The sequence below is a fragment of the Triturus cristatus genome, chromosome 8 (genome assembly GCF_964204655.1).
Source record: "Triturus cristatus chromosome 8, aTriCri1.1, whole genome shotgun sequence".
Classification (NCBI taxonomy): Eukaryota; Metazoa; Chordata; class Amphibia; order Caudata; family Salamandridae; genus Triturus; species Triturus cristatus.
This window is the reverse complement of record NC_140591.1, coordinates 853365733-853387902: the sequence shown is the minus strand read 5'-3', so window position 1 is coordinate 853387902 and position 22170 is coordinate 853365733. Positions and strand designations below refer to the sequence as shown.

General features: G+C 40.7%; 1 protein-coding gene across 3 annotated transcripts in view; it reads left to right on the top strand.

Annotated features, from left to right (window-relative positions):
• The window catches only part of COL8A1 (collagen type VIII alpha 1 chain), a 224882-nt gene that overhangs the window by 83306 nt on the left and 119406 nt on the right, over window positions 1-22170 (top strand). For all 3 annotated transcript variants that reach the window (XM_085622355.1, XM_085622356.1, XM_085622357.1), the window contains one exon: window positions 18251-18372. The gene's annotated coding sequence lies outside the window, so the exon portion shown is untranslated. The remainder of the gene's footprint in view (window positions 1-18250; window positions 18373-22170) is intronic.

The window sequence follows — 22170 nt, the reverse complement described above, 5'->3', positions numbered from 1 at the left end:
ATGCTGTATGCTGTAGTGGGTGGAGTGAAAATGTGGATGACACAAAAACGGACCTGTGGGTGAAAAGGGATGGGTGAAAGACCCTATAACTACATAATTCTTGTAAAATCATCATCATCAAAAATACTATTTTCGTTTTTTTAAACATAAAAGTACAAACAAATACACAAATATATAAAACAAGAGATGAGTAGTGAAAAATAAAATAGAATAAAAATCCATCTATCAGAACATCATTTCAATCAAATTTAAAGATCTTGGATAACTTCAGAGCTAGCAATGGAAACTAAAAAAGGATAGAGCATTGGCCAAATAATGTGTATTTTAAATGCTATAATTAGGAATATTAAACAAAAGAATCAACGTTCTGTATAGCCCAGACAAAGCTGGTGTGCTGCCTAATCACCAGTCCTTGGGCCTCACACACTCAGTAGGCTACAGTAATGTCTTCCAGATTGCAAGCTAGGCTCAGAGGCATTATTTTGGTTGGGTAATGTATCCGCGATGCATGGCAATAATAGCTTGGAGTAAAAGAAGATGTGGTGGCCTGCTTCTTTCCACATTTGCGATTGTGTCATTTTAGTGGAAAACAAAATACGGTGGGGTTATCAGTTTACAAAGATTTACTCACTTTCTTGACAAAGGGCGTTAGGCTAATAATAGGCTATGTCAAAACTCAGCAAGCAACCACTGCCACTGAGTGATGAAGTAAGAGCTAGAAAAAAGGAATTCCTCATTTGGAAAGTTCTGCTTTTTGATATTGGGGCAGTGTATGAAAATAACTAATCATTTGTGGGATGGGAAATAAGGGGGGCAGGGGAATAACTAGAGTAAGAACACCCACAAAGTCATAAAGTTTAGGATAGTCACAAACATACACAATGACGTGGAAGATTGTTTTTTAACGTGCATGTTCACCAACTAGGCATCTTGGCACTAGATAGATAAGAATACATATCAAAGACAGTACATATCATTTTTAATTACTAAAATGAATGGGTTTTAGTACTTGCCTACATCAGGTATAACTAGAATTGATTTTGTTCCTATAGGGATATTGTTTAAAAGCTTAGGGCTAAAAAAAGAGATGGTTCTACCCACAGTTTTTGATTTCTTTATTCAAGGAAGACGAAATAGGAACTGCAAGCCTGAACACAGGAACATTGAAGGATTCTAAAGACTACTGTAAGAAGACAGAAGGGATGTTTCAGTCTTACAGTAGACTATGTGCATAGGAGACATAAACTTAAAGACAATCCTCTGCCTAATCATCATCCAGTGCAAGGAAATACAGAATGTGATCCAGCTCATGTGTTTTTTAAATCCGCAAATCAGGTGTACAACAAAGTTTTGGATTCTCCGAGATTGCGATATAGAAGATTCTGGGAGACCAAGGTAGAGAAAATTACATTAGTCAACTCTTGAAATTATGCAAGATACCACTTGAGAGTGATATTGAGAAGGTAAAAAAGGGGGTATCGTTTTACATTTTCAGGTACAACAATGTCATTGCATTGATCTGTGATTCTCTAATGCCAGACAAGATTCTTAGCCCCAGATTTTCTAACATTGAGAACAGCGATTTCCAAATTTTCTCTAACTCACAATTAGGCAATCGCTCTTCCTAATTTATGAAACTTTTATTTTTAAATTAGTGGTTCCTAGTGGGTCACAAATTGACCTAACTCATGAATATTAATGAGGTAGCTCATAAAATGGTGACCCATTTGGATTTAAGCAATCACAGGGATAGTGGCCTTATGGGGTCAGCAGACCACCCTATCTAGGTTGCTTTTGAATAAAGCATTTTTTTTAAACAACCATTTTTCCTCAAAGTTAGTAGTTGTGTTCTGGGTCACAGGTCTCTACAATCTCATGATTAAGGTTGTCTTTTTTATTAATGGCTTGACCACTCCTCTTTCCCATTCTTCCTCAAAAAGGCAGTGAGATAGATTCCTGATGTGAGTAAGACAGGAATTAGAGGTTGGGCGCACACCCTTAAAAAAAGAAACAAGGCATGGATCATCCAGCAAGCCTGATGTTGTCTGATGATGGACAGACCCCACTTGAGTAGCCACAAAGAAATTGGACCACATCTCCTTGGGCACTGCGCTTTCGAGAGGAGGCAGAATCCAAGGATGAGTTTTATAGTTCTGAATAAATCTTCTTAGTTTTAGTTGTAAATACTATCACAGAGCTGCTGAGAAGGCCGAGGCAGTTATTAGATACATTAAGGTGACACAAAAGACTTTATGCTCACAAAAGGTTCCTATGTGATGTTGCCTGAACCTAAGATGATAGTACACAAATAGAATGGTTTTGCTGTGAGGAGTTCCTTTTTAAATGGTTTTCGCTTGTCCCTGGAAGCTAAGGCATCGCTAGGCTCAAAACAACATTTTGTTTACCGTGATCTATGTACAGTAGCATTTACATGAAGAAGACAAGGGTAATGGGTGTGCGGGTTTGCTTATTTAGTTAGTTTAGGTCGCAGTTGCTAACAGTATTCTTGGCCACGTACTGAAGGACTTTAACAGCTGCTAATGGTCCTTCCCCTCATTTTGAAACTTTGCAAATGTGCTTTTGTTTCAGACATATACTTCAGGGTGGCCAATTGACAGCATTTAACACCCGCTGCTGATGGCATTAACAAATGTTAATATCCTGAGCAGAGAATAATAAAATCTAATTATCATTATTGCATTTGATAATAATGTAACATCAACATTGATTAATAGTGCTGTTGAACACTCTCATCATCTTCCAAGCACTCAATCTGTTAAAAGCATTATGATACATAAGTGAAAAATATATGTTGTTTGCAGGATAATGTATGGTAAATATATTTTGTAACGAAGTAACATGAGGAAGTCTAGAACGCTATAATATGGGTTTCTCGTTTATTTAGGTTCAGCTAAGTATTGTAAAACCAATAAGACAGGTAATTTAGAAACACTACCTATTCAAATTTAGTGTATAAGATATTATTGTATGGGGTGACACATGTAGATCTCTAAATTTGCGAAATTTGGAAGAGGGAAATATTAATGTGGCAAGTAGCGGTTCAGTAATGGCTCACCATTCTAATAAAACCATTCATAATTAAAGATAGCCATAAATGTAGGGGCCTGTAAAATGAAAATGAAACAAAACTGTGCATGTACAAGTTATGCAACTAGTTCCATGAATCTTATTTGCAAAGCTTTATTCTATGACACTCTCACAGCATATTGCAAATATAACAATTTATAACACCATTACCCCTTCCTTCCAAGTCATAAAACGATGTCTAAGAATAGTTGTTTCTTACTCCTTTTATTAGCTGTCACCTACTCCTATATGTCCAGGTGAAAGGCACATTACTCAAGCTTTGTGAATTCGGGTCATAGTATTTTTTTTATAGGACTTATTTTTTTTAGTTCCATTTCTGTTAATTTCAAATCAAATTAAAATCCAAGGTGAATGTCATGAGAGGATTGGTAGAGGAAATGCAAACATTTGTAATTTCTATTCCACACACATTTGTTTTTCTAAATTTACACCTGAATGGACCAGAATTAGATAGACCAGATGGTGGGGATAAGTGCACCATCATGCTCTTTTTCACATATGGTGATGTAGAAAGGGAAGCCACACCATAGGAAATGCTTTCCATGAAACTAACATACTGAAATATATTTTTTGATTTTCTCTACTTCCATAATATTTTCCAATCTGTAGACCTCACATAGAAAATCGGGAGAATGGAATGCTACAGAAACTGTAAGAAAATTGTAAATTCCCCCATTAATCCCTGGAAGTTTTGTGAATTGAATGAAAAAGTCTTAAATTACCTCAATTTATGTTGTCTCTTTTAATCAGACTCACAATATTAAAGTTCTATGTACATGTTACGTCAAGTATGGGTGAGTGCGGTAAAGACAGTTCTTGCAGTATTTGAATGAATGAATGAATGAATAAACTTTATCTGCGTGGTTACTCAAAACCATTACAATAGAAAAGAAGAGCAGTGCATTTAAAAAAAAAAAGCATTCAGATTAAAATCTAGAAGTCTAAAATCCAAAATCTAAAACGGGATAAATCTGTGTACACAGCAAATGTTAAAATTTCCTTGTACATGCTTCAATAAAACCAGTCAGGTGGTAAAAGATAGTAGACAGCCTCCGCACGAGTGCCTGCCAGATTGCTTAGGGGGGAGTGTCCATCAATTTTGTGCGGGTATATTGTACAAATTTGCCAAAGATAGCCATGTGCTTCACTGTGTCCAGCGTATAAAGTTCATGGCCTGCCTCCTTTACGGTGTGAGTGCCCAATTGTAATAAAATTGGCCTGAGGTAGATTCTGCGGGCTAGACACAGAGCCGGGCAGCAAAGTAAGATATGGGCCAAAGACTCACATTTGTATTTGCAGAGCCGGCACTCCGTGATCACTGGTCTTGCTGACCCGGTGGGGTATAATTCTTTAAGGGGGGAGAGGATGAATGAATGAATAAACTTTATTTGCATGGTTACTCAAAACCATTACAATAGAAAAGAAGAGCAGTGCATTTAAAAAAAAAAAAGCATTCAGATTAAAATCTAGAAGTCTAAAATCCAAAATCTAAAACGGGATAAATCTGTGTACACAGCAAATGTTAAAATTTTCTTGTACATGCTTCAATAAAAGTAGTCAGGTGGTAAAAGGTAGTAGACAGCCTCCGCACGAGTGCCTGCCAGATTGCTTAGAGGGGAGTGTCCATCAATTTTGTGCGGGTATATTGTACAAATTTGCCAAAGGTAGCCATGTGCTTCACTGTGTCCAGCGTATAAAGTCGATGGACTGCCTCCTTTGCGGTGCGAGTGCCCAATTGTAATAAAATGGGCCTGAGGTAGATTCTGCGGGCTACACGCAGAGCCGGGCAGCAAAGTAAGATATGGGCCAAAGACTCACGTTTGTAATTGCAGAGCCGGCACTCCGTGAACACTGGTCTTGCTGACCCGGTGGGGTATAATTCTTTAAGGGGGAGAGGATGTAGCCTGGCTCCTAAGATCCTATGTAGGGCTTGTCTCCCCACGGCCTGCGTAAGATGAGGTTTGAGATTGTGCACTGTATGTGGGAGGCTGTGGGACTCATGAAATCTTCTTGTTGCCAGGGATTCCAGGTCCAAGGTGCGGGAGTGTAGACGTACTTGTTTTTTTATTATGCTTTTAATAGTAGCATACTTGACTATCCTGGGGTCCCAGTTCTCTGTTGCAAGTTGCAAAAGGTCTTTGGCGGTGGCGAGACCAGCAGACCAGGGATTGCCAGATTCTAGGAAAATATTTTTTAAGACAGCCTTCATTGTGTTCTCCGGTGCCGCCGTTGTTAGGTAGAAGTATTTACTTAGAGAGGCCATCTCTTCCAGTTTTTGTTGGTTGAGGTTGAATTCCAGCCGAACCAAATTATTCCTGGTACAGGCTGGTAAGTGAAATAGCTTTTTGTAAGCTGTGCAGTGAATTTTTTCTAGATCTTTTGCAAATTTCCCTGGGAATGCCTGTTGTGCGTAATTAAGAGATGGTATTAATTTCGCCCTCAGAACTCTTTGGATAGCCGTTGTTGTAGGACTATGTAAGGTGGCGTGTAGTTTACAGAGGGCATAGATATAGCTTTTCCCTTTCATCGGCATTTTGTGAAGGTGGACACCTGGGCGGCCTGTTTCGCTAAACCAAACCCCCAGGTAGTTGTAATGATGTATGCAATCCAGAGTCAGTTGACCCAGCCTCCATTTTGCCAGTTTTTCTTTAGGGTAGTGCCCAAAAATCACTATTTTTGACTTTGTTGGGTTGGCAACCAGATTGTTTTTGGCATTGAAAGTTGCAAGGGCCATGAGTGCTTTTTGTAAGCCGATTTTGGTATGGTCTAGGAGTACCAGATCGTCAGCATATTGTATCAGTTGGATCTTGGTGCACCCAATCCTGGGTGTGGCTAGTGTAGCTCCGATCAAGGCTTGGCCCATGTCTGCAGTGTATAAATTCAAAAGCATCGGGGCCAGGACACAGCCTTGCTTTAGCCCGTGGTCCATGGCGATTTTCTCTGTAGCAAACTCGCTCGAGAGTTTGATTCTTACCCAAGTTCGTGAGTACAATGATCTAATAGCTTGTAGTAAAGATGGGTTGATGTTCCAGCGTGCCAGCTTCTGACAGTTCTTGCAGTACCTACATAGCTCATTGTGATCAAGGCAATATGGCCTTTGGGCTTCTTTGGATTGCTGTCAATACATTATGAGATAGGAATTATAGAGAGCAGGAATCACAGTAGTCCTACTGGCATAAAGTGCCCTGTGCATATATCTCACTTTTACATTGGGATCTACGTGTTCCAGTCCCGTATACCCACCCCATACACCTAGTAATTCACAACAAAAGCAACAGCATTTACGTATCATGAAACATCTGGGGCATGACGGTATTGAAATTAATTTCTGAAAAGATGTTTTTAGACTCATGTGATCAAAAAGATATTAGGACCACATGCCCACAGCACTTTATCAGCTAGTCTTTAGTGTGTGTAGTATGGCTAGTGCATGAAGGATGACAAGACTTCAACATGCAGCGGTGAGCTGTCTACGGTGAGAGGTCACTATATCACATGATATGGTGACCAAAATTGAAATATATACTAATGTGACCTACGTCTACACTGTGAGGTAAGAATGGCATTACTACACTTAACTCTACTTATACTTACCTCCCAAGGTAAGCATAGGTGGAATTCAGAATAGTAATTATCTATGGACCTGCTACTGATGTGGGCAGGTCCATGAGGTGGAAAAGATTTATTGGTCGATCCATTCTGTCGATCTCAATAGAGTGACACACAGTCACTATCTACATGTAATACTGTGGTGTTTCCTGAGTCGTGACTTGAGGTAAGATGTCCAAACCTCTGGAATATCTTTCCTCAACACCTGAGCAATCTATCCAAACTGAAAACCTATTTTTAGATTTGGAAATAACCTTTTGATTTTAATAAAATTATGAATGTATATAATATAGTTATACAGACTTTTAGCTAGTCCTCTTCAAGAATTGGTCTGTTGTGTCATTTACATTTTTCTTCTGCCCATTTCAGCTTACTTCATGTGGAAAAGGGTGAGCCTACTTCAGTCACTAGCTAACTTCACTGCGAGTAAAGACATTTTCCCTTTCACAAGGTGCACATCCACACACGTTTGGGCCAGTGACTACTTTGGCAATGTGTGCTTTTTGAGAGCAGAAAAAGTTTTGCTTCTATTTATTGTTTTTTAAAATATTTTTGAGGATCATGCAAGAAAAAGTAAGGTTTTTGAAAAACCATGGCAAAACAAAACAAGCATTAACAAGGCCAAACGACTAGTTTAATGACTGTGTTTGGCTCAATACCAATAAATGCTGTAACTTTCCCTTATGTTTTCTCTCCTTTACGAATTACCGACTGCCTCTCAAGTTGATCTGACCCCTCGAGGCGCTAGAGATGTGTAGCATCTAAATGGGATCTAAATAAAAAATAAACAAGTGTTTTTGTATAGCTGAATACCCTCTGCCTCGAAGGGCTCATTCTTTGGCAGAACTGGGGGGCAGCCTCGAGCATAGAGAAAATGGGGCTCACTACCTCCTTCAACACTTCATTTAGACTTCCAAAGAACCTTCGTTTGTACGAGTCATTCTTTTTAGAAGAACAAAATGTCAGCTATTTCGAAAACATGTTTTGAGGTCCATGAGCGGGCCAGCCACTAACATCACCTAGACAGACAGCATTTTTCAGCGTTTGCACACTTTGTTTTTGTGGAAGGCCGAGAGTGTAAAATACATCAGAAGTTGGATGAGCGAGAACAAGGCGTCAGGCCCCTTTGTTGTTTATACCGATGGCAAAGGTTTACAGAAAGGTTTTAAACCCCATGCCTCACAATAATTAAGCCCAGCCACACTAGAGCTTTATTGATTTGCTGCAAGATTATTTTTTACTTGGCTTCCATCTGTCATGGTGCTCCACAGTGGGACTCATTGAAACTCCTGCCGTTTCCGTGTGCATCTGCGACGCCAACATCTATTCCAGGTTCGTATTTATAAGCGAACAAACCTGGCTTTATAACACACAAGCAGGAGCCAGTTGTCTCGAGTCGAACAAATTGAGGTGACATAATACCCTGGGGTGGTATTATCGTAGACTGATAAATGCAGAATGACTCATCTGTCCAGAGCAGGCTCCCAATCCCCAAAATAAGAGGAAGGAATGGCTGCGATAGTCTCATTCATGGGCAAACATACCTCCGAGTCCGAAGAACAGTGAGTGATTTCCAGGTTATAAATAGTGGACATGAGCAATGGATTTCTGGCAAGCACCACGCACAGATAACTCTGGATAAATGTTCCTTTGATGGACTGGAGCTCACTTTCCCTTCCATGCCTCCCAAGCCGAGAGGGCGGGTTAGTCCAGATGTTTCCCCCTGCATTCTTCCGTTGACTCCATTTGCAAGGGGTTAAGTAAGGTAGAAGAGTATTTGATGGAATCAGAGATGTCTCTGAAAGTTGTAAACTTTCGAAAACACGAATGGATACCTCGAACTTTTTGTTAGTGACGTTATTGGTTTATTTGGTCTCCTCTGTTCTGTGCAGATCACTCTAACACTTTAAATGTGTTCCTTACGAACTTGTGAAAATTCACTGTGGTCCTGTAGCATGCCTGGAACATAACTGCATCCATCGCAGCTCCTGGTCCTCATTGCCTCTTCATATTCTCCATCTACTGTGGGATGTTTGATACCGGCCCACAAAAACGCACTTGCTTTCTTTTAAGGAGTGGAGTGAGAAGACTGAGGGCCTTATTACGAGTTTGGCAGTCCTCCTGTCCGCCCGCCACTTCTGCGCCGACAGGAGAACCGCCGAGCCTGTTGAGTGCCTGCCCGCTCGATTACAACTGTAATCTATGGCGGGCAGGCCGTGCTGCGGCAGTCTCACGGTGGCAGTTCATAGGTGAGCTTTAACTGCAGACGCCTCCATGACAGCACCTGTAGCACATTCTTGCATCGTGTGGCATGCATGCCACACCGTGCAGGAACTGAGGTTCAATCCCAGGAGGGCACAACATGTGATCCCCTGGCATGCGCCCCCAGGGCCGGGAAGGGGCCCTGTTAGGGCCCCCTTGGTTGCCTCTCTGCCATTCTTTTCATGGTGGGCTCACTGCCATTAAAGAGGCCATGGACAGGCAACTCGAAATATGCATGGCGGTGCCGCAGCAGCACCGCCAGCATATTGCTGCCCCTTTCCGCAGCGTGACCGCCGTAGGACAGTGGATCCCCGGCGGATGTGGCGGTCCGATTGCACACTCAGAATACTGTGGGCGGCAGTGGTCGGACCGCCACCACAATTACGGCAGTCCTGTAATAAGGCCCGATGTCTTAGAATACCCAATCCAAGTCTCAAGTTTATCACTGCAGCACCATTCATATGCTAGTCACTTTTCACCACAGTCTCAGGTCTGCGTTTGAAAATAAACTAGTTTTGACTGTTTGTGAATCCGGTTGTTGCTGTGGCAGGCCCAGGGCACAGATTAGACACACTCAAAACTGAGGACACTACACTCTGCATCTGAATTAGCTGGCAGTGATGGGCCTCCTGTGACACCTGGTCACAAACCATCTTTTTTTTTCTCTACAAGGTCGTACATGGCTAAACATGGTATGAGTGAAAGCATGAATCAGAAAATGGGTTGCAGAGCACACCAAATGTAGAAATCTGCATTTGGTGGAAAGACAAATATCCTCAGCTGTTTTTCCAGCTGTCCACATTACTGTTTTTTTCCGTGGGTGCCTTAATTTACCATGGTACTTCTTTCTTCCCGGATAGGTCTGAGAAGCCCCCAACCTAAGGAACCACCAAACTGCTAATCTTATGGTCTCCATGACTACCTGTGGCAACTCTTGGTACAAAAGTGATCCTAAAAAGGTTTCACCACCCCAAAGGTCTCGAGTAGGAAACACCCCTTAAACCTCCTGCTCAAGGCACTTGGGCACAGCAGACTGAAGGTTGAATTAATTGAAAGACTTTGTCCGATTATCTTTTACATTCTGAGATAAACCCAATCAGTGGAGATTCCTGTTGCATTTCAGCACTTGCAGCTGGGATAATTTACTTAGTGTACATCATTAACCATCCAGAAGGGGTCCATGACCTTCCAATAACTGGCAGCTTACTGTTCTGCAGTTCAATTAGGTTATGGTACAGCTCTCCAATTTGTGCCTACAGCCTACAATTTACTTTTTGTTTTGTTTTTCTTGTTTCCTACATCTTTCCTCATTGCATGTCTCCATCTTGTGTTTCATGATTTGCTAGAGTGTTTGGGTTGACATGCATAACATTTGTAAGGGCCTTTTAATTGATAAAGGGCATCCCTATGTAAAAGTACTTCCTTATTTATTAGGTGGTATATTTTACTGCTGGGCAATAAAACCTTGGTGACCAGGAATTACATAAACAGCTTCTTCTCTGCCTCTGTGACTCAAAACTGGAACTAAGCATCTTGCTCTTTTGTCTGTTTACAGCATACCTGCTCCTCTCTCGGCGGTTACCATGTGCATGAGCGCATTGTGTAATATTCACATAATTATTAAGACGAGAAGCCTGTCAATAGAGTTCAAGGCACTTTGTGAAATTGAGAATTGTCTGTCTTTATTCCCCTTTGTGTCTAATTTGTTGCATGTGAAAGAGATGACATTAATGAGAGCAAATTAATTTCATTACAAAAATGAAATTTAGTAGTTGGGGGGGATAAATGCAAGAATCCCCCTGATTTCCATATTGAAAACCTGAGAAAAAGACAGAATGTGGACGATCCGATTTTATTTGGGTTTTTCCACTCTGTGCACAGAGTATTGGTGGAAGGGGTCATGGAGCCATTCAAGGGTAAAACAGTCATCATCAATTTCAAACGTTCACAGCTATAATGAATGTTTTCAGTGCAATCTATTATGTTTTCACTGGTCTGTTCTAACATTTGTAAACGGCTTTACCTTAAACTAAGTGTTTTTTAATAAACCCGGTCTGCCTGGTCAGATGCCTACAGTCAGACCGACCTTATAGATACTCCATAGTTGGGGGAGGATCTTGGAGTATTTTCAAGACTTTTACATTCTTCCTCAGTGATTGCAACATCAATGTTTGTGTCACTGACATCCCACCCAAATCACTTTGAAGCAGCTTCCAACTACATGATGCACTTCATAACTATACAAAATAAATATGTTGCAGATGATGCTGCATAAAAAGTTGTTGTTTGAAACTAGTAAGATTCCATCCCTTTGGACAATGTCTTGGAATGTGGAGAAATTCTATTGCCCCCAATAAGAGGATAATCTTAATATTATTTGAACTGAATTGTTTTTTGGCCCGTCCTCTTCAGCTAAGCAGGGACTGAGGGCCAGACGAATGAAGGCTTTTTGTGATTGCAAAAGGTCAGATTCGGAATGGTATGTATTAACGTTGAAGTCTGGTCAGAAAACATTAATACTTTAACAACTACAAACATATAGTGGTAATCCATTTGCAAACAGTAAGAAGTCCCAAAGGGGACCTTTCCCCTTGTGAATGTTGACAAAAACATTTGTTAAGAGTAGGCAGTGGTTCCATCAACCACTGTTTACTCTAAAAAAATGTTACTTAAACAGTTCATTCGTTTTTTAAATGCATCCTGTTTTCCTTTCAGAAAAACTGATTGTATTAAAAAAAAGTGCTTTATATAAATTCAGTCACAAACATTGTGGTCTGCTGTCCTCAGCAGGCCACTGTCCCTGTGATGGCTGCGCTTCATAGTGGGTCACAATTTGTGAGATACTTCATTAATATCTATGTGGTAAACCGGCTTATTAGTACATAGGTCCGTTTTCAAAAATAGCACACTGGCCAGTAATTTGCAACCAGTGCTTCGTACATCAGATCCCTGATGTTGTTAGATTCTTTAGTGAATGGTTCTCCCATCTTGTTTATTTTCCTATGGCTGAAAAGTGGAAAAAGGTTGTCACGCCGCTTAGGTTATGAAATCCTAGTAAAGAAATCAGAACATTGATGGTAGAAGGATTTATATCATTGTGTTGCCTCCAGGGGCCGTATTATGAATACAGCGCACTTTCCCTGTTTGCGACATAGTGCTCCTTTCAAAAAGTGCACTGGGTGCAACAAGGGCAATGTACCATACTACAAAGAATGCGTTGCCCCCAGAGCAGTCGCAAACTCTTGCGGCGCTTGGGGCAGCGCAATCAAGCAAAATACAGAGTAGCTGTTTAAAACCTGCTCCATGTTTCACAGTGCAGATGACAGCCCACCTGCACTTTCAAGAGGAGGGAGTGATCCCCTTGTAGGAGGGTACAGTGAGTGACTGCACCCACCTGCAGGGGGTGTATGGAGGATACATGGGACCCCCTTTCTCCCCTCCAGAGGTCTGCTTTTAGAAGGCACAGTGAAATTGCACCACCTTTTTGTGGCGCACTTTCAGTGCGCCTCCTAAAGGCATGTTTGACTCTGCGCCCCAGCACAGAGGCAAAGTGATTCCCTCATTTGCATGGGGGCCTGGAGTAACATCCTCTTATGATAGCGGTGGCACAATGTGTGCATCCGTGCTATCAGTATTACATTAGGGGTTGCACAAGCATTTGCCCCCCCTCAGTAATACCATTGTGCCCCAGGGCACACAAAGCGGTCACACGTGCCCGTTGGGTCCTCACCCTCTCCCCGGGAACAATGTATAATACGGCCCAGATGTTAAAAATGCACTTTAATTATTTAATACCTTAAAAATATATGTATTTGTCCAACTAGGAGAATATAACCAAGATGATTGTGAGATTTTGGTCCTGTGTATGTTTGTAGTGGATTGTCTACAGTTTCATCAATGTAGCGATGTATGAGCAAATCTGACCTTTCCTTGCCGTCCTTCATTCATTGTTTTTAAAATAAATGATAAGGTGAAGGTAAAGCTAAACACATTCCAGGTGCTATTTACAGCTAACGTTTAATACACTGTTGGTCATGAGTTGCTGGGGCCAGATACTGATTTTCCTTTTCTCTTGCCCATCTAAAGCAGGGGTTATTAGAAGCTCTGAATGAGCAGTTAGTGTCCCTTATGAGTTAGGTCATCCCAACAGGTTCCCGCTCAAGTCAGGTTGTTTCCTGCACTGAGACTGGGAAATCTATTGCTGCAGACTTCAACTCTCTTTTGAAAAATTTGACTTCACTGTTAGTTTGCATTTGAGGTTTAGTAAATGCAATTGATACCAACAATACATCCCAAATATAACTTTCTATGCAACAGTCATATCTGGAATCAGATTGAAATTCTCCACATTTTTTTTTTAGATGCACAGAATATAGTTTGCCTGATACAAATACAGTACTAATGAGATGCACATTTGCCATGTCACTTCTACTTCACACTTTTGTCTAGAAGTTCAGGCCCAGATAACCCCTACTAACAGTGCAAGGTTGAAAGAAACTTGCCACAATGTGCACATGAGAATCTGTTCCTTATTTTAGCATATGGAAAACGCAGTTTTCTGGAGGAAGAGACCCAAGTCGCGGTCTATTGATCTGGGCTCTATATGCTCAGAGCATGACACTATTAATGGTTATAGACAGCTTATTTTAGTAGAATCGTAAAGGTCTTTTTACGTGAACCAAACTTTGGCGATAGCATACTGCTTTTTTCTGGGGATAGAATGTGGCATTTCGGTCAGAGCTGCTGACTTTGGAACTGGGAGAGCTAGGTTCAAGTCTCAGCGTCGATTCACCATCCTGTGATTCAGGGCAAATCACTTAGTTTCACAGTGACTTTGTGTACTGTAACTAGTGCTCATATAAAGTGCTCCAATACTTTCGGGTTGATTTTGCGCTATATGAAACTGCAGAAAAACCATTTATAAAGTTTGTTATAGACATTTCACCCCCCCCCCCCCCCCCATTCACCCTGTTTGCATTTGGGGCGTGCCGAATGCACCCGCCCATATTTGGCTAATATGTAAGGCAGTGTACCTATGCTTCAGTCCTCCTGCATGCATCTAGTCCCTAAAAAAGTGGGGTACAACATGGGCTTAGTGGCAGGAAAAGTTAGCTGTCTCTGCCTCTTCAGCTTCGCTACTGTTTGAACTTCTCGCAGTTCAGGAAACTTCTTAAAACTCACCTTTTCTAGCCCTCTGATCTGACTGTTCAAGATTACCGTCCAAGCGCAGAGATACCCCCTTGGGGTGATTGAGCGCTATATAAATCATTAAACTTCAAACTTCAAACTCTTGCCCAATATGTTCCCATGCACTGCCCCATCCCACTAAAATTCAATGTAAAGCAAAGTGCAATGTCTGGCTTTTTTTTAAATCATCTTCTAGAGGTATGCCCTGGCCTGGAAAGCATGGCTGGGGGCTGCCTCTCATGGACGGTTATATGGCATGCCCTTCTGTACCTTGTGTTTTATGCTTTTGAGAGGGAAAGGTCTTTCTGGAATCCACAAAGGGCAAGATAGCAGTGTTACCTGAAAATTATTGCTATGGGGCTGAGCGTATCCAAAAGTGTAAGGCTCCATACTGTGAATCGTTCCCCACAAGTGTTTGGTGCAAACCTTGCACTTGATTGGGCATTTGAAAAAGCCAACTGTCCCAATCACTGAATATATGCAACACATCTGTATCACCCCTTCATTAAAAGTGCTCTACACTCCAGGAAGGTGAGAACCTGACAGTATACTCCGTACAATGAGAACAAACTCTGCTGCTGTTGTCCTGGCCCCAGGATGCTTGTTTCCAGTCCAGGGAGGACCTGGCCTGGGAGTTTGGGATAGACTGTTCCCATGAAGAACAGGGTCAAGACTGATTTGCACATGGCTGGGTCCAAACTGGGGTGGCGAAGTGAGCTAAAGAATGATGGATTAAACCCAGATCTCTTGACTGGGGGTGAGTGGTTGAAAAGTTTCAGCACTCCATCCATCATCTTGTTGTGTTTGCACCTGAGAACTGTGCACCATTGCTCAGTTGACCAATGTGCTTCTTGCATGCTATCTGAAGTGGGTTAACCCTGTTTCAAATTCTGAGCCAGATGATAGCGAGAGGCAGATGTAACCGAACCTTGAATTACTACATCCTGCTTCTGTGCCTGATGATCATGAGAGGAATATGCATTTGAACCCTGCTTTGGCACATTGCACTATTACACCCAATGACCGTCAGAGACCTGTGTTTCTGAATCCTGCAGTTCCACTTCCTTTCTAATTTCTTATGATGATCCTGTGTGGCCTGTGTACCCCAGCATTTATGCACCACATAATTCCTTCACATGTTTGAAGACAGTACATGGCTCAAAATGTGTGCACCATATAATTTGCTCAAATGACACATGAGCGTGTGAGGAACATATGCTGGAGATGGTGCTTGCCCCTGGCTTCATGGGCGGGCATGTGTACCTACCAAAGCTGTTGTTAATGTCTCCTGCTCTGGTGTCATCGGCTGCCACTGTCATTACTGACAGCCTTAAGTACATGTGCAACTGCAGCCCATCTCACTGCTCCCACGTGCCGCTCCTCAGAATGACAAGGTCTGTCAAACTGGTATGAACGTGTGCTAAACTCAATTCGACTGTTTCAATCTGTGCTAAACTGGTATCAAGCTATGCTTAAACACCTACAAGATGGCACTTTTCTACGCTATCTATTGGGTATTATCCCCATGAGTATAAACTTTGTTATGAGCACAACAATACAGTTCAGTTCACTTACAGAAAAACAGGGCGATGTTTTCATTTAAAGTTATAGCCCACCCGATTGTGCCTGTGCGGAAAATTCAGCAGTAACCCTATAAATAACGGGCCGGATGATGTTTGGTACAAACTAGAACCATTCTGATATTCTCTCATCAGCTGAATGCAGCTGCAAACGAGTAGGTGCTCCCTTTTAATCCAGGTTAAAAGCTTAAGTGTGACTCCTCAATCTAAGAATGAGTCTCTAGAGTGAAAGAACTTAGGGCCTGATTTAACATTTCCTGGATGGTGTCCCAACCCTCAGGGTGCTGGAGGGCATTGCCTCCGCCATCCCAATGAAACTCCGTCAAATCTGGAGATAACCACCAACCCAATGGTGATCTCTGTGCATTGAAAGAAACCAATGTCATGCAGGCTCTTTTCAATGTATAAAACGTGTGTTGGATGGCTGCCATTGGTTTTGATGGCCATTGACCAAACTTTTCAAACGTTTTTGTTTTTCTGAAACAAACTCGTAAAGCTGGAGTTTGTTTCGGAAAAACAAACTATTGACACCCACACCCTATGATTTTTCTCCCATTGTTGGGTTATTATTTTTATTCTGTCCCGAAGCGACACTTTTTTTTTCCTGGTGGTGACAGGCAGGAAAAATAAGTCATCCCACCATCTACCTAATTAAGGCAGGTGGTGTCATGTCAGTCCTCTGATGACCGTACCCCTTTAGGCTGTCAGAAGAAGTTTTCCATAACTAGAGCTTTTGCACTAAGCTCTGCCCATTCCTAAACAAGGCGGTCTCACCAAGGGTTTGGCAGACAGGGTACTCCATCGCATATACAATGGATTACCTGCCCACCAACATCTAAATTAGGCCCTTAGACAAATAGAAGATAACTTTCATATGCTGCTGTGCTGGATTTATCACACCCTCCCAAACTTTTCTATGTTTCAGGAGAGGCGAACCAGCATTATATTTTAAACTTTTTACTGAATGGCTTGGCACTCACTTTGGCTTTTTGTGACATTAATCTGGTGACTTAGAAGGTCACCTTGTTGGCATCAGTTTTGTCAGATGAGAGGATTATCAAGTGGAAGCCTACCGAGTCTTAACAACCCTTAAGTCTTCCCCATGGATGCAGTGGTGGTTCAAATAATTCTCCCTTTCTTTCTGCTAAACATTTTGTATAATTTCCATTTTAATATTGCCACATACCTAGTAAGTAAGTAAGTAATTATTTATTTGTACATGATTAATTAAAATCTTTACAAAATATCATAAAACATCGAAATAAGTGTTTTAAAATTCGTTGATACATTGCCTTAAGCTAAAAATTTACTTGAGATCAGTTAAGTAACCTTAAAATGTTTTTTTTAGTTGTCATCAGGTGCTCTTAAGTCTTTTACACATTAAATGAAAAATTTTTACGACTTGGCAGTTCAGTTTGGTGTATTTAGGATTAAAACACAGTATTACAGCTTGTCTACAAGTCCGTGTGCCATACTGCTTAAAGAAAGGGCGTAGTAAGTTATGCCTTAAGTCGATTTTGCGTAACCACCGAACATTCTTTTGTCTGAATATTAGAAGGGCCTTTAAATGGTATCTGAATAAGACTTTACGATTGCACGATGATATATCCCTTGCATCCTTGGTCCTCTTTCAATGTTGAACATTCTTCTGCCAGACAGATTGAATGCTTCTGTTGGGTGCTTTGGAAAACTGTGGCATTCCAGACACCCATCCTGTCTGAAGACATCTGTCGAGCAGCTAACAGTTAATGCTGACGGCTCTACTCAGGTAGAGTGTCCGAGTTAGTTACATGTCACCCTTCCACACTTCCTCCCTAAATGAGAGTTTCCTTTCCTTTTCTGCTAAAAATACTAAAAAAAAGATGTGTGCTGTGTTGGGGCAGAAGTTCGTATGGCTCAGTTCAAGAAGGTAAATTTCAATAATCACTTAATGGAAACTAAAGGCCCATTTAAAATGGTTTCTTGTTGAGAGCGAGGGGACACATTGGATAGACGGAAGCACCTCCTATCAGCCCCCACCCATATCATGATGACCACCAGGGATGTTCCTAAAATGCCAATAATTCTCAAAGCCTGTTGGAGGACCAGAGGAATTCAATCTTGCACACGGCTGGATGTGAGCTTGAGGTTTTAGGCATTAAGTCACAGTGAATGCCAGCATACTCTGTACTCACACTCACAAGACAAATATTTAGCCAGGTAGGCCACCAAGGACCACCTGGGGTGTAAGTATCCAGTACGTTCCATTCAGAGTGTGGTGTCACACCCGGGAGCAGTAGTAAATGGGTCATGAACACAGAAATGCCAATGTATCCCAATTTTATGACAATTCAGAAATTGCATTTTATAATGTAGGTGACTTCCCTCCTAGGCCAGTATGGCAAGCAACTTTCATTTATCTTTTCTGGTATTAAATCAACATATATGATGAGCATTACTCTTAATTGTATCAAAACCCAGTTATGGCGACTTTGTCAAATTAACTCATTCTTTTATTCTCTTAGGCACTGATATGCAAATAACTGAAATCGTTGTGCTTACCTGAAAATTCCGTGAATTCCAGGCCTGGTCGTTTGGGAAATAGGTGCACTGTTCCATTGTTCTACACTGCGGCCAAAGTTTTATTGTGAGTATTTACCTTCGCCGCTACAGGCAAATATTTCGTCTTGAAATATTCAGTTGTATCAGAAAGTGTTGCATCTTGTAGTGTTTAATGAATCTGAGATATGATAGGTACTTAATGATACGCAACAGTTCAAGGTCGTCACTACAACAAAGTCACGTGAGCAATAGCCGGCAAGAGAGAGCTGTTTCTCGCCTTCAAACAGGGTTGATAGCAGTGATGGAAAAAACACAAGAGTACAGAAAATGAACACTGTTAAGGGGGATGTAACTTCCGCGTAACTTGGATATTTGGGAACTAAACAGCAAAAACTACTATCAATATCTCGGTTCACCAGAGCAAATAAACTAAACGAGGCTATGGCATCTCAAAAGGCAACACTGTGAAAACGACAAAACAATCTACCAAAAATGGTGAACATTTTGGACATGTCCTCAAAGACCAATCAAAATAAGTTGAAAATCAATTTTAGCCTCATATGTAACTTCTAAGCAATAATAATTAATGTGCCTGTGTGTATTATTTTTACTGGTCACCCAATATCTGTAATTTTTTTTTTATGTCTGATCCATTGCATAGTACACATAGTACACACAATACCACAAGGATTGAAGTTGTGTGCTTTGTAAACAGAGAGGTTAGGAATACACGTGCAAACTGAGAAGGGCACATTTTCCTCATATTGTTGGTGACATGTGGCAGATTCATTGAGACTTTTCCGGTAAACATGACTTACTCTGGTAAGTTCAGTAGTACTTACAAGTAACTGACATCTGCGGAGTAAGGGATAAGCATTTACAGAAAATACTTTGCTAATTCATCGTACAAGCATGGTCCACACCTTCGTTGAATAGAATCTACACTTTAATTGAATTGGATCTAGAATTTCATAGGAGAGGATGTGCACTTTCAATGAAAGAGTAGGTGCGCTTTCAATGAAAGAGTAACTACACTTTCAATACTGAACAGCTGCTTAATCAGCAAGAATGGTAGCGTTGCGACTCAGCCGGTTCCTCAACATATTCAGAAGATTAAAAGGTTCTCTAAGTACAATAAAAAATATTTGTTGTTCGTCACCAACAATGGTTGTTTTTTGTAAATTACGCCTAGTTGCTTTTTCAAATTCTGGTTTATCATGTTTTACATTACTTTGTCAAAGATATCCCCTACTTTCATTCTGGAATGGTCCTTTTGTTTGGTTGGTGAAAGCACAATTTTCTTTTCTAGCTCTGTTACTATTCTATGATGATTTTTGATAACGTTTTAAAAGCATCATCTAATTCAGTTCAAATCCTGTGAAATGTTTGAAATACCTTCCAAATTGAAAATGAAAGGCAGAGTTTCGTTTTTACTAAAGATTTAAAACCGCAAAAAGGCATTTTGGAATTGTAAAATCAGACAGCAATATAATTTCAAAATGATGCACTAAATTGGCTCACAGCCAGTCAATAACCAACAAGTAGAATCATAGCAAGAAGTAAATCCAGCCTCATCATAGAAACAACCAGAATATCACCACAGCCGGTTTCTACAACATATGTGGAATCAAATGATAAACTGCTGCTATAGCAAGTGCATTGCCACACAACCAGCCAGTCATTTTCCTGAAACGTGTGAGTGCAACACAGCCAGCCTATCTCCTATCCTAAATTTCCTTTGCTAGCTTTTCCCTCAGCATACCTTTTCCTCTCATGGGTCTCAAACTAACTCACTTTCCGCCTTTTGTATGCTCATAGGGAATCTTGAAGCCTTTCCCAAAACCCACATCAAATTATTCTTACTAGTCTCTAACCTTCTCCGCAACCTGTCCTATGGGTTCCCTTCTCAGTGCACTTTAGAACTGAAGAAGCAGACGAGGGCTCTATATTTTGAGAAACCACCATTGAATTTCTATGAGTAGAGCAGGCATATATCCTTATTGTAAACCAAGCATAAATCTAAACTGAATCCGATAACCCATGTATACACCAATCCCAACTCCCCTTCCATGTGTGCCCTGAAGAACACCTAGAAAAGAGAGGGCAAAACATACTGGTAATCCACTAGAAGTGTGAACTGGTGTATAACTCGTGTCAAGCAAAGAGGCAAATGGACGTTAATAGGAATAAGCAAACAACTATTGATACAGTGAAATCTTTTGATAGTGAAAATTATTATTTGAAAGATTGGAAGTCTGCCAGAAAGCTACATATTGGTACTTGGACTATTGAGATTGCAAAAGTTGCTCAAACTCAGGGGTCAACTGGAACTCTTTAATATCATTTAGGAAGATTTTCAAAATCTATACGCCTGTTAATGTACTTACATGCTAGAAAACCCATATTTGATATATTTGTAATACCAGATAGTTGTCAATGTTACCGTACAATACATGGATCGTAAATAGTGAGTATTTAGGAAATTTCATTTTTTACAGTGCAGTGGTGCTTAAAATAGGTTTGTATGTTATAGATTCTTCTAATTAGTTAACTCTCTGTACTTTAATAGCTAATCAATATTGACTCTCCTTACTTCCAATAGCTGATCAGTATAGTTTTCATAATTTTAGTTCCTTATCCCTGTTACCTAAAGAGCAAGAACATGAGATTGTTAATATTTCTGGTTTCCATGAACAGGTTAAAAACAAATTGTGTAGAAAAGAAAATCGCAAATTTGTCAGAAATAAAAATTGTCATCGGGCTTTCCATAAACCACAGACAAGTCCTCCCTCATCATTGAAAGAAAAGCCGCATCGTATGTTAACCAGACTAAGCTCAAAAATTAATGTCACCTGTGCATTCTTGAATATGCCTATGCATTTGAATAATGCCATACTCCATCCAATAAGATAAATTGTTATAGAATGTGCTAGTATACATTGCTATACTGACATCTACGTTTCTCAGTTTATGGGGTCTCCGGGACCGCATGTAAACAGTGTTAATTCTTCTCTTAACTATGTTTGCACCCTAGCTATCAATGAAAAATGTTTAAACCATACATATGTTCCTTTGGTAACATATTTTCTTTAGAGGTCATTATTGAATGCACTCCTAGTGGGTTTGTAATGCCCATGTGTGAAAGCTTCAATTCGGTTGTGTTTTTTGACTCTTCAATCCACAATTTGTTCCCTATACCATCCCATGCATTTTCAGTACCAAAGAGGGCACGATGAACTCTGCATACATATCTGCTTTTGGATAGCAATTCTGCAACATCAATTTCAACCCTACACATGGTATATTTTCTGCCTTACAGCTCATGTCTAGTGTACACTGTTTACATCATCAACTTTGTTCACTGGGCCTTTGAGTCTCCTATTCTGCAACCACTTGTCATGTATGTGTCAAATTACATCTTCAGGTGTTCAGCTAATCATACCCGAGCTCTGCCTATGTGGTCACTATCTTCCTTCAATCCACACTTTCAGCTTTTTTTCCAACGTTTGTTCCCATTTTGAATCTCCAAAACCCATAATCTCTTGTGCCATTTGTGGAAGCCATCACATTATCTGTTACTCCTCAGGCCCATCTTACTCTCTTCTCTCTCAGCAACTCTTTGTCAATCCTTCCTCAAGGAGGTGATGGTCTTTTCTGTATGCCAGCTCAACTTCTGGCACATTCCCATTACCTGTACTACCCATCATACTGCCTCAAGAAGTACCAGGTTCTGCCCATGTCTTTTGCCTCCAAGAACTCAACTAGGGATTGTAATTTCTCCTTCCTGAGCTTGCCCATTTCTTCTTTCACTCTTGTCGTATATAGTTCTAGCTCCACGTACTGTCTTCATTCAATTTACTAACTTCTAGCTCATCAAAAGCAT